This window comes from Lithobates pipiens, unplaced genomic scaffold (assembly GCF_037356315.1).
Source record: "Lithobates pipiens isolate NorthernLeopardFrog02 unplaced genomic scaffold, aLitPip1_a1.2 Scaffold_23, whole genome shotgun sequence".
Taxonomy (NCBI): Eukaryota; Metazoa; Chordata; class Amphibia; order Anura; family Ranidae; genus Lithobates; species Lithobates pipiens.
Window position 1 is genome coordinate 244,162,688 of NW_027507785.1, and position 11,948 is coordinate 244,174,635.

The 11,948-nt window shown below is 39.6% G+C and overlaps 1 protein-coding gene across 2 annotated transcripts in view; it reads right to left on the minus strand.

Moving 5' to 3' along the window:
- LOC143928223 (calcium-activated chloride channel regulator 1-like) overlaps window positions 1-11,605 on the minus strand; it is a 70,943-nt gene extending 59,338 nt beyond the window's left edge. The window contains exon 1 of one of the 2 annotated variants that reach the window (XM_077452972.1): window positions 11,449-11,605. The gene's annotated coding sequence lies outside the window, so the exon portion shown is untranslated. Of the gene's footprint in view, window positions 1-5,989; window positions 6,146-11,448 lie in introns of those variants that run through there. The other variant, XM_077452973.1, reaches the window with a different exon arrangement.
- Window positions 11,606-11,948: the final 343 nt, after the last annotated feature.

Genomic DNA, 11,948 nt, shown 5'->3' on the forward strand with positions numbered 1-11,948 from the left:
CAATGCAGTGTAACTGAATCTTATCGAAATCAAGTCTAAAGCCTGGTATACACTAATAGCTTTTTTAATTCAACCCAGCGGTTTAAACAAAAAAAACTGACAACTCCAGTCAGAACCACTGTACTAACGATCCGACATTAGTACAGAGATCTCCCTCGCTGACCTTTTGTGTCCCCCCCCCCCCCACCAGAACACTGATCAGCGCTCTCAGCCATTGGCTTTCCAGCATGCTCACCCGACAGAAGCTGGCCAAATGGCTGGCTTCTGTCAGACCGGCTGACATACACACGGCCCAACAGAAAAAAAAACGTCTTATCTTCCTGGACATTCAGGTATTGTCACCAGTAATAATCTTACATTTAAAGTACCATGGACAAATAATTTGTGTTCTATGGTAAATTTCAAGAACAGATGAGCCCCTATTGTTCTTGATGGGAAAACAATTGCATTGTCTATTCAGCCCTCAAAGACATTATCTTGGTTAAATAAAAACAGAGATACGATTGAAAGTGTGTATGCCCACTATTAGAGGGATCAAACCCAGGGGGTTGGCACTCTACAAGATTTGAATAATCACATTCAAGACTTGTGGATTGAAGACCACTTATTCCTCATTATGGAACATTGCCTGGAGACTTTTTTTGCATTTAGCAGACTCAAGCTGAGTACAAAGGCTACTAAGCCAAACACATGCTGTGCTTCTAAATTTACTATTATACTACTCATCAGTTTGAAGCTATTGTCAATCTTTTACTGTTAGCAAAAAACATTATTCTGCTTTTTAACAGTTCAGTAGTACTGGGAATCCTGCAACCCAATCCAAGGGTGTATCCTTGAGACATGAGTGCTAAAAAATTAGCAGTGTCTGATAATGGATAAATGTACACATAATTTCATATGCTGATTACTGTAAATGATGATAACCATTTGAAAAATAGTATTGCACAATAATGAAGACTATCCTCAGTACATGTTTAGTTTTTCTGTATGTTTACATGCATTTTGCAAGAGCAGATAAGCATCATGTTCTTGCAGGCTATGAGCTGTCTTTATGTCCTAGACATTGATTTATTTCTCCATAGCCCCTGAGGATATGATTGTACAGATATCCTGTTTTACTAGCATTTGTTGTTTAGAACCTAAGTGCTGAGGTTATGGTTAGTTAACATGGCCACATGCATATTCATGCATGCTGGTTCATTGACATCTAACTTTAGGTTATCTTAGTGCGGGAATGTTGGGGAAAGTTACAGGCTCATTTATAGAGCAGATACAGATATCTGCTCTTTGTTGTATACTGCAGTGATACTCCATACCATGATCTACCTTTAGGTGCCATTTACAATATAAAGTTCTCTCTTCTTAAAGTGCTACTAAAGCCTGCCTTTTTTTAAATCTCACTCAAGGAATACAGATTTGCACATTGTGTATAGTTAGCTTCCTTGAATGTTTTTATTGGTCCCAAAGCCGCTGCCCCCACTTTTGTTTGTGGCTGTCTCCTCCTAAAGAGGACACCCATGCGTTTGCTTTACATTAACATGCACAGCACCCACAAAAATATGCCTCTGCTCCCTCCTTGCAGCTCCAGACTCATCTACCCTCATCTCTACCCTCTTCAGCCAGTAAAGTAAGTTCAGGGAGTGGTGTGGCTCATGGAGGACCCAACAGCCGTTAGAGAAAAATCAGGTACAAGTTTAAGGATGGGGGGGATGTACTAGTAGTACTGGGGCATTTTTTACCTTAATGCTGTGAATGCATTAGGGTAAAAAATGTTTAGCCTACAGTACTACCTACAGGTTACATCACTGGGCACACCTCCCAATATCTTTTCCCCTCAATTTGTTCAGTGGCTCTGCTTTCTGTATTTCTACAGAGTCCCGAAACAAGTGGAGCGCAATGCACAAGAAACAAAAACGACAACATGCGCATTTCTGAAGCACTGTAAAGTGGCTGTGTGGCCATTTATGGTAAGGCCACTGCTTTATAATTGGGGCCATAAGACTATATAAGCGTCTTGTTATGTTTGTTATCTTTCATAGTCCAGGGTAATTATGACTGATGTTGAGCTACCCAGGGACATCAGATGGTGGTTGAATCAGAAGTGCAAGTAATTTGACCACCTAAAGACCCCTTATCTTAAAGATCTCTAAATAAACAGGCCTCATGTGTCTTTTATGTCTTTAGAGAAAAGAGGAAGCACACTGCTATGCACCCCTGGTTAAGTCTTATTCCAGGAAAAACAAAAGCAGTGGGGGGATTGCTAGACAAGTCATTGTGTATGTATGAAGATATGATCTATTGCCAGCCATAGATGGAGCCAGTCTTTTTTCTGTAACAACAGATTACAGGAAATAAAATAGCTTGATTCCCCCATTAACACTGTCAGTGTTGATAGGGGAATCCCACCTGTGGAGCCATTGTGTTGTGCTGCCAGGAAAACACAGTGCTTATTGCTAGCGCTTTTAACAGCTGCTAGCATTAATCACATGTAAAATTTGACTGGTTAGTTGTAACCAACTTGATTGATCGATCAACTTGGGTACATTCAGCCTGCCCATTCATGGTTTGAATCTCATCCAGTTCCTGCTAAACCCAGCTAGGATTTGAAAGGTCTGTGACTGACTTAAAGAGGAAGTAAAGTCTTCCTTTTCATTTGTACCTACAGGTAAGCCTATAATAAGGCTTACCTGTAGGTACCGTAAATATCTCTTAAACTTGCACTGTTTAGAAGATATTTACTAATAAATCCTGAATAATAATATATACGCCAATGTCATCTGCGTATGCGCTCTGAAGAGAGGGAGTGACATCATCGTGGCTCCAGCCAATCACAGTGTTGGAACCTGTAAAGAAACTCCAGGGAAAATGTCAGCCGTCTCAGCGGTGTGCGCGCGCTGCTTAGAGAGCTTAGTTCTAAGGATACTTTCACAGTGGGGTGGGCGGATGCCGGCGGTAAAGCGGCTCTATTTTTAGCGCTGCTTTACCGTTGTTTTTGCAGCGCTATTCGGGCACTAGTGGGGCAGTTTTAACCCCCCCGCTACCGGCCGAAAAAGGGTTAAAACCACCGGCATAGTGCTGCTGCAGCGGCACTATGTCGGCAGTTTAGCGGCGCTGCCCCATTGCTTACAATGGGAAGGGGCGCTTTAGGAGTGGTGAATACCGTATTTGCCGGCGTATAAGACGACCTTTTACACTTAAAAAAACTGGCCGAAAATCGGGGGTCGTCTTATACGCCGGATCAGCCCCTCCGATGCCTGCTGAGGGTTCGGTAATACTGTATGTAGCTTCGGCTACATACAGTATATACCGCTGAGCCAATCCCAGCGAGCGATGTATTCAAATGAATACAGAGCCTGCTCGGATTGGAGCAACAACCTCTGCCAATCCGAGCAGGCTACTCTGTAGCCTGCTCGGATTGGCTTTGAGAGTCAGAGGCGCGGGCTGATGATGATACAGCCTCTGCCAATCCAAGCAGGCTTTGTATTCATTAATAGAATACATCGCTTGCTGTGATTGGTTCCAGCAAAAGCAGGAAGAAGAATATGGCGCCAGCTCCTGCTTCAGCAAGGACGGACGGAATATCAAGCGTCGGAAGTCTTGGAAGGGGGTCGTCTTATACGGTAAGTACAAAAAAAAAATGCTTATACAACAGTAAGATTAGGGGGTCGTCTTATATGCCCGGTCGTCTTATACACCGGCATATACGGTACACCCATCCTATGGAAAGATGTGGCTTGCAGGACTTTTTTGAGCAAGCGCACCACTTTAGTGTCAAAGCCCTCGGGCTTTCACACTGGGGACACAGGAGAGGCTCTTTACAGGCGCTATTTTTAGTGCTGTAGTGCCTGTAAAGTGCCTCAGTGTCAAAGTAGCCTAAGTACTTCATTGTGAGCTAGTATGCGATGCATACTAGCTCTTTATGCATTTGTCTTATAGGTTTTTTTACATATTTTTTATAGAGTTTACAACCTCTTTAATATCATAAACTCTAACCTTCTGGGATAGATGAAAAGGAACGCCTTTCAGCATATAGTATGTGGGCAAAGGACAGATCTCCACGACATCTAGTTACACAGACCAGAAAAATGTATAAATAAAAAATAATTGGTTAAACACACATATGATTTTTGCACTACTGCTTTTCCATACTGGCTTTTAAAGTTAAGAATGTATAAAGGGGGCACACCTATTTGGGCCCACTTTCTTAGGACTGGGGCCACCCGGCCCCATTAGTATAGGTTAATGGCATTTCACTGTTATGTAGGGTTTTATGGGTGAGTGGGGGCACTGTCCCCTTAAATATTCTAAAGAAGGACCTGGGTTATCCAATGGGAATGCCTGGAAGTTTCTGGATTTCCCTGGGAATGTTATATAAGGGCTGCAGAGCGGTTAGGGCTTCCTCTGCAGCAGCCAGGACAAAGGAAAGAAGAGCTCCCTCCCTTCCCATCTCGGCATTTTGTGTGGTTGGGTCACCCCGGAATCTGGGAGGGATGTATTCTTTGTTAATAAAGTTTAAACTGCCCGAGTTCTGACAACTGGGCAAAGCCTATTTGATGATGTGATGTTAATGTTATGCAAGTTTTTGTTTATTTATAATGGTTGTTATAAGCATTGTAAACCAATAAAGTGCCACGGTCATTTCTGCCAAAACATGGTGTGGTGTTGGTCTTATGGTTCTCTCTGTGGACTAGGTTGGGTGGGTGTGGCCTACAGTCCCAATGCAAATGTTTGAGTTGAATTAAATGTTTTGTGTACTGCAACACGTTTGATAGTTAGATAATATAATAAAAAGGTCTACACATAAGATAAAAATATGGGAGAACTGAGGAGAAAAGATGGGCAGAGGGATTTGAATCCAAAAGAGGGACAACCCTCCAAATAAGGGGCAGCTGGGAGCTATATCTAACATAAAAATCTGATGTATTTGGTAGTTTCTCGACTAGGCATATAAAAAATGTCATACCATATGCTCTAAGCAGTAAAACTCTTTTAGATTAACACATAATCACAGTTATGGTGAAAGCACTTTGGCATGCATAATGTGTATGGCATTTCATACAAAACTCTACATGTTTTGGTACCTAATGAAATTGCAGGTTTTTAGATCTACGTAACACTTTCATAAATTTGGCACATTGAAGATTTAAACTGCAAGGCAAACATTTAACTTTTAAATTAGTTCCTGATGGGAAATAGCATGTTTATTTTGTTTATTAAAACCAAATTGCAGCCAATTTTTTATTTTTTTTATTTTTTTTAGTAGAGTGAGAAAAGCTTAAAACCTTTCAAACCCCAGTGCTTTCATGTCACAGTGAAAAAGGTGAAGGGAAAACTTCCCAATTCAGTCACAGACAACCAAAAAAATCCCTCCAATCCCTGTTTTCAATTCAACGTAGATATGCGTTATCGCTGATAATAATTTTCATTGGTCAGATTGCTTAACCATTCTCAAGTGTCTATAGTACCGGACATCCCTGTCTTGAGCGGGCCTTACATAACTCAAATTTTTGCTGATTCCAGATGAATCAGCCAAAATTTCTTATGTGCATGGCTGAACAGCGCCTTCATCCAATGAGACACATACATTGTTTTGGTTTTCTGATAACCAGCTCCTTTCATTTATCCCACAGGGCTGAATAAGAGGAAACTTAACATGCATGGCCCACTTTACAAATATTAGAGAAAGTAATGATTGTCAATACTGGACACATTTGTCATCACATTCCCGCTAGACAGGCTTGCATTGGAGGTGTTTGGGCATGTTCCCTACCTCCCACTTTCTCAGAAGTAAACATACCTTCTGAGGCAATAAAACGTATTAAAGAAATCTATCATCTACAGCCAACTTAATGCCATCACCCACAATTTAGACCAAGATTTGGCCTCTATCAACAAATATTCATAAAATAACACACACATAATGCACACAAGATAAGTAAATAGCTGAACACATCATATATCAAATCTATGAATCTGCAAGAATAAATACCTTTCTGAGCTTTTCTTAAACTCCAGTTAACCTTGAGGCTGCAATGAATTATCTACTATGAAATCTAGAAGGCGAAAGTATCTCTGAGAAGAGGGATAGCAAAGCTGTTTAAATATACGCACACAGTCCTAGCTCAGCTGAGAAACCACAGCGAGTCATGAGACCGAGTAGTAGGAAATTCCATAGTTAGCCAAAGCATGAGTATAAAGGAATTTTGTTTGGCTGCCCAGTTATTTACTGTAATAGAAGATAATCCCAGCTCATACAAAACTCTGTCATTCATTAGCATTAAGAAACATCTATAGTTAACCTGTGAAGTAATGCCCATTGCCTAATGTTCATTTCAACATATTCATTAGATCCTATCCTTAGTATTCAAAATAGCTATGAAAGTATTCTAAATCAACTATGACAAATAAACAGTATGTTTAAAGGAGAAGTATGACCAAAGCTTTTTTGGCTATACTTCCCCTATGGATTACAGGAATGCAGTTCATTTGTTCTGTGACCCGTTTTCAGCTGACAGCGGGCAAAAGCCTACTGTCAGCTGATGTCGTTCTACTGGGCCAGGCTGGGCAAAGTTCTGGACTTTACAGTCGAGATCCACCCAGATGCCTTGACTGACAATCACAGCTATCTGCTCAGAGTGGAGGGGAGAATTGAGTGATCAGCAGTGTTTGATCACTCAGTTCTCTGTACAGAGGAGACAGGGGACAGATGTGGCATTGGATCAATGCTGCATTCGTGAGTATAAGATTTTTATTTTTATTTTATTTTTATAAACCCCATACTTCTCTTTTAAATCAAAAACAAGAACATTCAGTACATGTTCTAGACAGTCACTTAAAATACATTTATCTTATTTTTATCCTGTATTTATAACTCACCAGTATGTTGTTCAGCACTTTACACATTGTACAAAAACATTTAAAGAAGTCCCTTAATATAGTAGTAGTCAAGCACTAAAGCCGGCCATAGACGGATCGAAAATTCAGCCAGTTCAGCAGGTATCTATCAATCAACCAGTATTTTCTTTTTTTTTCTGTTTGATTACTGCCAGCAGCTAGAACTGTCGGCAGTGATCACTGTATTCTGACAGCTGGGAAAACTCCCGTTATCAAAATACAATCAACAACCTGTGGTTGAAGGAAATACAATTGCATAATGTATGGCCTGCTTAAAGTGATGTTCCACAGAAAAAATAAAAAAAAATAATAAAAAAATAAAAATAAAATTTGGATATTTTTTTAACTCACCTCTAAATGCCTGTTGCTAGGGGGTCCCTCGTAGTCTGCCTCCTTCAGTGCCTGGGCTGGTGATATCACTTCCCCATCGGCGCAGGAAGGGCTCAGCTCTGCCCCCTCCCTCCTGTCAGTCATCTGGGACACGTGACAGGTCCCAGATGACGGCACAGCCAATCACGGCGCATGGTGTAGCTCATGTATGCGCAGTGGGTGCGCGGCTGGGAAGCCACAGCCGGGTGCCCACAGTTAGAATGCCGGAGCCTCCGAGCGGAGGGGGGAATGAGCGGGGCTTCCTTCCCTGCATCGCTGGACCCTGGGACAGGTAAGTGTCCGATTATTAAAAGTCAGCAGTTGCAGTATTTGTAGCTGCTGACTTTAAATTTTTTTTTTAAGGGGAACACCTCTTTAATGAGAACTCAGTATGTTCTCCTCCAATGATCAGACTTGTCCTGACACTCCCCTGCTGCGCTGCCATTCACTGGGAAGCTCAGTGTGTTGCTGCTTCTCCTCCCCAGCTCTTATGCAGGTAGGAACAGAGGGAATGGGATCACTTATAAAAAAGGGAAAAGAGGTAATTGTAATGTTTTTTTTTATATCCATACAAAAATGTTTTTAATTTATTTTCTTTTATTTTAACAAGGTGATCTTTTCTTTTGTTTTCACAAGGCGATCGTTTTTCAATTACGTTAAGCCACCATTCACATCGGCCGATCTGACATGTCAAATCGCATGCCAAATAGAAGCCTACTGCCAGCAACGGTACCGTTCAAATCGGTGCAATGCCAACTTATGTCTCAGCACCGATTTCCAAAAGTAGTTCCTGCACTACTTTTGGTGAACTCTGGAAGATTTCAGTAGACATCTGTGCATGAACCCACACAGATGTCTTTCAAATCGCCCCGGATCTAGCAATGAAATGCGGGTTTGAAATCTAATGTGAACGAGGACTCAGGCTACTGCAGGTGAGAATCAGTAGATTCTTGATGCCATATTTAAAAATTACTTGCATACATTCAGTGGAATTTAAACTAGCCCTAATAACAGATTGTTGGTTGTAGTTCACATTAAAACTAGCTACGCCTAATTCCGGCATCAAAATTGGTCCGGTTTAGCAAGGATTGGCCGAATATTATTCTGTGTGTAGCTCTCCCAGTTCATCAGAAGCCAATCAATAGATTGATAGCAAAGAACAGTCAACCAGTGAAGATGTAGAGGACATTCTCCATTGTCCATGGAACCATGGTGTAGGAGGAAAATGTCCCTACATACTTTGCACTAGAAGGTGTCCTTCACTTGCATCCCAGAGAGCTGGGTTGTAAATAGTAATGAAGATGCAGTGCATTAAAAGATCATTCATTAACAGAAGCCCATTCCCCTTGATTATCAATTTGTAACCTTGTGAATAACACCCTTCCTGTCATTGAGTGGCTATGATCACTCTTCCACTGTATCTATAAAGGCAAGCTGCTCCCCTGATTTGGACCACAAAAAGTTATTTTTCTATTCATCTCTAATACATGGTTGAGGCAAATTTTTGGTTTATAATAATATTATAATATTATACTTATAATATTTTTTGTGCTTTCAGGTCAGCTCACAGGAATAAAGGAAGACCTATTGTAGTCCAACTCAGGAAAACAGCATGCATTCAAGCTCCTATCTTCCCTCCCTGCGACAATGGGCGTGGGATCCACACCCACTCTGACAATTAAAATGCAGTGTGGTCATGCAAGGCTTCTGTGAATCAATGAACTACAAGTAATGCTTTACAGCCCCCAGTGTAAAAATAATAATAATAATAATAATAATAATAATAATATATATATATATATATATATATATATATATATATATATATTTATAAAAGGTAAACTTATCCTTTAACTTGCATACAGTGTGTATATATATATATATATATATATATATATATATATATATTTTTTTTTTGGGGGGGGGGGGGTTGGGTGAATTTAGAGTCTTTCTCTAGTTATCTCTATTAATAGGGAGGGGAATTGGTAGTTTACAGAGACAGCTTGAAAGGCAGATAAGAATATGTTACAGTTTAGCTCACAGCATGTGACAAACACAATATGTTTCTGGCAAGAGCAACAAGAAGTTTCTATACATGCTGAAAATGTGCTAAGAAAATGAAAAATAATGTAATTATCACATGTAAAGCTAGGTTGAGTTTATTGTGAATTGGAGAACATGCTCACAACACTCGACACAAGACAGACACATGCTGCACTAATTCTTAATGGTACCCCCATGCATGGGCAAAACAACGGTGACTTTTCATGTGCGTTCCATGCAGCACAAGTTAAAAAAAAAGGTTGCAGGTAGAGTAGCTCATTGAAAAGAATTGGCTGCCCAGCTCTACACACAGAAGAGAGCCTTCACAAGTGCAAACCAAGCCTAACTCTACAATACAATAGATTTTTTAATATTTACATATCTTTTAATGTTACACAGATGGTTATACAACTATCTCTGCAAGACAGATCTTGATTTCAGTTGTTGAAGTCAATTTACAGCATATCAGATGACTGCCAAGCAGTTACAACTCTCAGGACCAAATCATTTTAACTGCTCATGTAGCTGTAGGCTTTGCGTGTCTGCAGAGGCTACAGAATGTTCATTCTATCTGATCATTTGCATTCTAATCAGAGAACATTACCTTCTAATGAGGTAAACACCTTGAAAAATTGAATATTCCCTGATTTGCATGTTTGGATGATGTGTATTTTGACACCTTTAGGCTATGTTTTTAGCAGAAAACCTGTAGGCACCCTTAAGCTATGTTTTCTTGACACATACCTCGTATAGCTCGTTTGTTACCTGTTTATTTAAAATAGCAGGTCAAGTATTAATTAAATAGTGTATGCAAGTTGTGGGCAAAATTTCAATACCTGCTTGAATAAGATAGTAAACGTGTCATTTTGTGAAATAATAACATGCAGCAAAACATTTCGGGATGGAAAAATAGATCTTAATAATATTGTATCTCTTTAAGTTTAAAGCCCACCTTTCGGTGGAGCTAGGTTGCTTAAAGGTAATGTTTTTTCTTGCTCAGGTACATTAGTGCAGCTTGGACCAACGTAACTGCATATTTCTATAGTAGCGACAATTTCTACAGTGATTTGCAACTTCCACATGGATCGTGGGTTCTAAGATATACATACTTCCATGTTGGACCAAAGTATTTATGCAAGAAAAATCATACCTAAACTTCAGCTTTAACAGTGGATCAAGGTAATGGTGCAATTTGTGGAAGGAGAAAGTACCATCCTCCTATGGTTCCTCCTGTGCTGTGCTGGACCTTTAAGAAGGAATAGGCTGTAGGGCATGCCAATTTTCAATATTTTGATATATATGTCCCAAGATAGGAGCTCTTAAAGCCCGGAGTTCGGGCCAGATAGAAGCACATTTGTGTGGCTTTAACAAATAATTGCAAATGTATGCTAGAAAAACCTCTGTTTTTATTACAAATTGTTAAAGCCGTTTAGAATTTAAGGCTGTTGCGGACTGGCATGTGTGCCAGGGATTTTTTTGTGTTATACTATTCTGTGAATTGCCCTGTCCAGGTCCACCTTAATTATAATAGGTACAAACTGATCCAAGTGGTCGCCATTTCTATTTTCCATCCTGTATTTTGCCCAGTACAGTTTCACTTTTATGAGAAGCCAAATGACATATCATGGGAGGAAACTAGACTGCAATGATGAAAACTTGTATAAATACAGCAAAACATACAAACTCCATTCAGTTAGTGTCTCAGACATCCTCTGTTAAAATAGTTCAAATAGCTGTTTTCCAAATGTTCCATTCGTTTTTATGGTTTTGCTTTTAACTTAAAGAACTATTTTGGAACCTGATTGGCGGTTTTCCAATGTTATGGCAAAATTACCAAAAAAATTTCCAGCCTACTGGAAGATTTAATTTATTGGTATACAATTTTCTATAACTCAGTCACAGCTTAACTTACACACAAACTAGTTTTCTTGTGCAATATAGCTAACTATATATGTAAAAAAATCCACATCCTTAAAAACCCCAAATCCTTAGTTGATCACGGAAAAATGAAAAAAAAAATTATAAAAAGAGCTCCAATTTGTTGTTACTGGAGTATTACAAATAAGTTGTATTTAAATGCATGTTAAACTTAGTTTAATATAAGTAGCCACTTAGAAAGATTTATTCATGTGAGAAGCTTACCTGGGGATGTCTCCTGGAGCTGCAGTGAGTTGTCCAGTTGCCAGTCCTCAACTCTCAGTGCAGTATGTGAAGCATGATATATAGCCCTAGCAGACTGAGTGCATTCCTACGGTACCCTCCCCTTTCTGTATCTCCATCCTGTCTGTGGGGTGAAGGAAACTCCCTCTGGATATGCCTGAACAACATCATAGTAAATGTTTCGCAAGTCAAAGGAACCTTTTGTTAGTTTCTATTACGGTCTCTTATCACGGCAAGGAACGAATGAAAAGAGCTAGTCACTCGCTTTATTATCATTATTATTATTATTATTATTAGTAGTAGTAGTAGTCCTTAGACAATAAAAAAATATTGCATGAAAACATCTGGGCATAAAAAATGACTTTCTATTTCAATTATTATTATTAATATTGTTTTTTTTTAATGGCATTGATATTATAGATCTACACAAGGAAGGTATTTCTTGACCATAGATTTCCATGATTTAAAATGTATGTCCAGCT